Source organism: Octodon degus, unplaced genomic scaffold, assembly GCF_000260255.1.
Source record: "Octodon degus isolate 3935 unplaced genomic scaffold, OctDeg1.0 scaffold00240, whole genome shotgun sequence".
In the NCBI taxonomy this organism is placed as follows: domain Eukaryota; kingdom Metazoa; phylum Chordata; class Mammalia; order Rodentia; family Octodontidae; genus Octodon; species Octodon degus.
In genome coordinates this window covers 2,764,926-2,770,533 of record NW_004524816.1, presented here as the reverse complement: position 1 = coordinate 2,770,533, position 5,608 = coordinate 2,764,926, and the positions used below count along the sequence as shown (strand labels likewise).

At 44.0% G+C, this 5,608-nt stretch overlaps 1 long non-coding RNA gene across 1 annotated transcript in view; it reads right to left on the bottom strand.

The window, feature by feature from the left end:
* Window positions 1-2,711: 2,711 nt before the first annotated feature.
* LOC111813923 overlaps window positions 2,712-5,608 on the bottom strand; it is an 18,133-nt gene continuing 15,236 nt past the window's right edge. Inside the window, exon 3 of the long non-coding RNA XR_002819044.1 lies at window positions 2,712-3,047. This is a non-coding gene — a long non-coding RNA (uncharacterized LOC111813923). The remainder of the gene's footprint in view (window positions 3,048-5,608) is intronic.

Below are 5,608 nucleotides of genomic sequence, written 5' to 3'. Positions count from 1 at the left end.
AGCATTTCTTGTTCAGGGACTAATCTTATATATTCTCAATTGGTGACAACATTGGCCAGTGCCCTGCAGTGTCCTCTTGCCACAGGACCACAGCTGTCACCACAAGCTATGGCAGTATTCCTGGACACCAAGAATGACACTGGACATGACCGAAACTTGAACCATCAAAGACACCATGAACCACTCAAACACATCCTCTGAACCTCAAACTCAGTGTTTTCCCAACTCAACTCCTACCTTAACTGAACTCAAAAGATGTGCCTACAGCCCGTGCACAAGCCCCACAGCCAAGAGACAGTGTGAGTGAGGAGCCTTCTGAATGGAAACACACGATGGCCTCATGATGAGGGTAACGAGGTCCCTTGCACGTTGGGAAAAAAAAGAACATACAGCCTCCAAAGTGCTGGGATTATAGGTATGTGCCACCATGCCCAGTCTCAGTGTGCCCCAAGGGCAGGGGCAGCATGGCAGGCCTGGGGATCAAACCCGCAACCCTGCACCTGCTTGAAGGTGCTTTAATCTGTTGGACTATTTGGCCAGCCCTCATGATAACTTCTTTTTTTTTTTTTTTTTTTTTTTTTTTGAGGAACCAAGGATTGAACTCAGGCTCTTGCACTTGCCAGGCAAGCACTTATTCTACTGAGCTATCTCCCCAGCGCCCCATGATAACTTCTTGTCCATATTGTTTTCAGACAATATTTTGACTGTTTCCTTATCCGTCAGCAAGTCATCCGCCCACCCCTGCCAGAACAAATGATCTTCTCCAGTGTTTGCTTCGTACATCTTTTTTTATTTGATCAAATCACTCTCAATTTATAAGGCTAATAATGTAATTGTAGCTTTACTTTTCTCTGACCTCTCTAGGGTTTCCAACATGGTTTTCAAACTCTGGGCCTTTGAGATACTGTAAAAAACAAATATGTGGTCAAAATGATTTTGGAGAAGTTCCATGACTTTCTCATTTTTTCGGCCTCTCTGTCTCTCTCATTCAGAACTCATAGTTGGGCTTTAGTTTCCAAGAAGTCTTGCATTCAAAAACCACTCACTGTCAGGCTTATAATCCCAGCACTCCACAGCCTCAGCCAAGAGGATCTCAAATTCAGGGCTAGCCTGGGATACGTACTGAGACCCTGTTTCAAAAACTAAAGGAGGACCGCAGGAGTGCGATGGAGGCTGTAGATACCTTTCAAAGGATCCCTGAGCCTGCTGACTAGACAAGATGAGCAAAGCTCACCCTCACAAGCTGAAAACAATATGGACAAGAAGTTATCATGAGGGCTGGCCAAATAGCCCAGCAGATTAAAGCACCTTCAAGCAGGTGCAGTGCTGCGGGTTTGATCCCCAGGCCCACCATGCTGGCCCTGACTTTGGGGCACACTGAGACTGGGTGTGGTGGCACATGCCTATAATCCCAACACTTGGGAGGCTGTAAACAGGTGGATCACTATGAGTCTGATCTAGTAGCGAGACCCTGAATACCCTGTAGACCCTTCCCTACAAAGTACAAAAAAAAAAAGTTATCATGGAAATTGAATGGTGGCAGACATGTCCAAGGAATATTGTGAGGATTTGATCCCTTCATGAATCTTATGATAGATCAATGTGTGGAAGATGGCAACTAGTGGGCAACAGAGCAGTACTGGGATGGTGGTGATAGAGGAGACAGTGTCCTTGTGGTGGAAGCCTTGGGACGAGTTTAAGTAATGACTGTTGAGCAGAAAAATTCATGCCCTTCCTCCAAGCACTGCTTTCGCTGATGGAAGATTCGGTCATACATATTTTCATATTAAATTTTTGTTAAATAAACTTTTGTGATAGTAAAATAAAAAACTAAAGGAAGAAAAGGGAGGGAGGAAGAAAGGAAGGAAGAAGGAAGGAAGGAAGGAAGGAAGGAAGGAAGGAAGGAAGGAAGGAAGGAAGGAAGGAAGGGAGGGAGGGAGGGAGGGAAGGAAGGAGAAAAGGGAAGGAGGAACACGCATTTCTGAGTCTTGGGTCTGCCAGGCTGCTCTAAATGCTCGGCTCACCTCCTTCAATCTTCTCTGCTAGCCACAGAGTGGATTTGTACCCAGAGGAGGAACTCCCAGGGTTCTGATGAATTTCACTAGAATACAGAACTTGAACCCAGACACACTTAGCCACAGCGCTGTACTGCCTGTTTAATTTGTTCTAATCAGGGCTCCCAAGCATATTCAATCTGACCTATCTTCTGTACAAGCCTATTAAATCACCGATACTAACAGTTCCCAAGTACCGCACACTGCCACATTCCTGTGCGCTACCACTGTACCCCTCCTGGCACCCTGTCCCACCTGTCTCACCGCAGCTATTTATGTAGGCTCCTCTTCTCCTGAAGCAGGTTGCAAAGCCTTTCCACGAGACCTTTGTCTTGGTTATCTTGTCCCCAGAGCCTGCCACAATATCTAACACACAGATATTATTTGTAAACCAAATGTATATTATAGCACTTTGAATTTTTCCAACTTGTCTTTTATTTCAAAAGGAAAGAAGCAAATCCAATAAATCAAATGCTAGAAAATGAAAATAATAAAGCTTTATAGAACTTTACCTAATCCTTTCATGATGTTCTACTTCTGCCGCTTAGCAGTAAACAAGAAAGAAAGGTTAAAAGCAACTACAAGCTGTTTTACTAATCAGTTTTAAATTCCATTTGGAGTGAGCACAGAGAAATATTGTTTCTGAAGAGCCATGACTGAACAGGACTAGAAAATATAGATAATAAAAAGCAGAAGAAACGTGAAGCCCCATGTCCACAGCTTCAGGAGAGGAAGCTCACAGAGGCGTCCACGAAATATCAATGATTCATACAGCAGAGAGACACAGAAGCGACTCGCCCGGAGGACAGCGTCTCTGCTCAGGTCCTCGTCCCTCAGCTTGGCTCCTGAGCAAGGAGCACACCTGGAATCCTGATGTAAGCGTTATGGTGCAGAAGGAATTTCAATTTCAGAAGACAAAAGCCGAAGTCGTGAGTTATCTTCTCCATCTCAGTAAAAATTCTGGTAGACTCCTATTGGTTAAAATGAGTATTTCTGAAAGAGAGAAGAAAAGGAGGGAAGAGAAGAGACACAATATTTCTGAAGGAAGGTAGGAAAGAAGGGAAAGAAAAGGAAGGAAGAATTTAAGCAAACAGACACACTCACAAAAACCTACCCTATCCAAACTTTGTACCAACATAAAAAGGATTGCTCACTTTTGCAATGTCTTCTAAGAAAAATATGGCTTCTTTTGAAACTTCTTAACTATGTTATAAATGTGACCATACCACAAATCCATGCATTCTTTCGGTTGCAAGAAGCCTGCCCAAAAGTTTAACATGCATAACTCTGAAAAGCAAACTTCCCTACAAGCAGCATGACGTTGGCCAGAGCTGCCTGCCCCATGGGGTCCCACCTGCGAGACCAAATCCATCCTCCCATTACCTCTGGGGTCCTGGTGACTCTAGCACCTCACATCACTGTGACCTTCTGGAACCTACAACAGCAAGTTCAGCCAAAGAGTCCTCTGCGGTCTCAGCATGGCCCTCTCCTGCAGCCTTCTTTCCTACCATTTTTGCCATAGAGAAAAAGCTTCCTGCACATGCATTTTTAGTTTCTACCCCCATGCTTTTGTTCAAAATACAAAATATATTCTCAGTTTTTACCTTTATTTTTTCTTTTTTCTCTGTCTCTTCAGCCTAAAAATCTATTCAGACCATCTCTTAGTCCCCTTTGCTTCTCTAGCAGCTGGACAGCACTTGATAAGTTGGATGGGCCTAGTAAGTAACACTGAACCCTTACCCCTTCAATACTCTAGGCGAACCATGTTGTGGCACATATGTTCAACACCCCCTTCCCATTCATTTAAACCACTGATAACCCCCACAGTACAGCCCCATTCTAGATCTATGTTAGTCAGCTTTCTATCCCCAGAGCAAGGCAGCAGAGGTGATCACCGTAGAAAGAGAAAGGTGACTCAGCCTCCGAGTTTTCAGTCTCCAGTCCACAATCCACAGGCCCTGTTGCTTTGGGGTTTGTGGCAAGGAGGCATGACTAGGCAGCAAAGCCACTCAGCTCACAGCCAGGAAGCACAAGAACGTGAGGAGACACCTGGGTTCCACAGTCCCATTCACGCCTGGGGCCAGCTACCTGAAGACGTCCTGGGGCACTCCAGCTCCTGAAGACTCTGCCACTTCCCAAGAGCACCACCCCGCGCAGCAATCCCTGAGCAGAGGGGCACTTTGGGGAATTCAGGCCCCCGCAACTGCAGGGCTCTGGGTTGAAATCCGTTCACTGCATGAGCAACAAGCCCCAGCTTCCAGATCAGCATGAGGTCACTCTTCAGCACAGAGTGCCAAAGATGATCAACAGCATGAAGGAGGGGGCTGAGACTCAGAGTGCAGGTGCCCAGGTAGCAAGCTCTAGCAAAATACATGCACACAAACAAAATGTAAGTGACATTTAATTATCCACTGTGGGGGCCAGGGAGATGGCTCAGTAGAATAAGTGTTTCCCTGGCAAGCGCAAGGGCCTGAATTCAATCCCTGGTTCCACTAAAAAAAATAAATAAATAAAAAATAAAAAAATAAAAATAAAAAAACATAATTATCCACTGTGGGCCAGGCTGATTCATCTGAAAATGAGCCGGGAGCTTTTTCTTAAGGGTATATTTTCCAAACAAAGAAGCAGTATAAATGGGCTTTGCAGAGGTTTGCTTAATTTATCTGAAAAAAATTGAATAGTACTGCTTACGTAAAAGTTGCACCAATTAAAATGAATCTACAGTAACTTGAAATACTTCCAACAGGACTTCGTGATGATCTTAGTGAGCCCTGGCTCCAGCTCCAGTGACTCCCTGTGGAAGGCTAAGCCAGCACTTACACAGTCACCAGTGGTTCCAAAAATGGTCCTACTTTTCACACACACAGATACATTCACCATGGACATATTATACACATAAGTTAAATACTAAATGTACTGACGTGTCCTTACTTTTTAAAAATTTATGCTCATGATAGAAAATTAAAGGAAAAATATATTTTTTACAATAGCAAAGACTAACTTTTAATATTTTAGTATCTTTCTTTATAGTGCTCTTCCTATGAATATAATTTGCATAATTTTTAACCATAAAATAAATAACTTTTGAACACTGGATTCCATTTAAAGTTTTCACTTAAATTTTTAATGCCTGTGTAATGTTATATGCCCTAATTTAAATATGATTTCCCTGACATCGGATATTTAAATTATGTCTTATTTTGCAGATTAATGCTACAATTATTTTAGTAAACAATTTTCTCCATTCTGAGCTATGATCTCAGGGTAAATCTCCAGGAACAGAATTATATTTCTGGAATCTTCATCCATACTACCAAACTGCCGTCAAGGGTGGCTGGATTTTCAGTCCCGCCAGCAGTGTGTGTGGCTGCTGGGGCCACGCCAACGACCGATGCACAGGTGTGCTCCGGGAGCCTCTCCCATTGCGAGGGCAGCGCTGGCTCAGGGACCGCAGCAGTCAGACAAGGTTGGGGCCGGGGAGATGGCTCAGTAGAATAAGCGCTTCCCTGGCAAGCACAAGGGCCTAAGTTCAATTCCTGGTTCTGCAAAAAAAA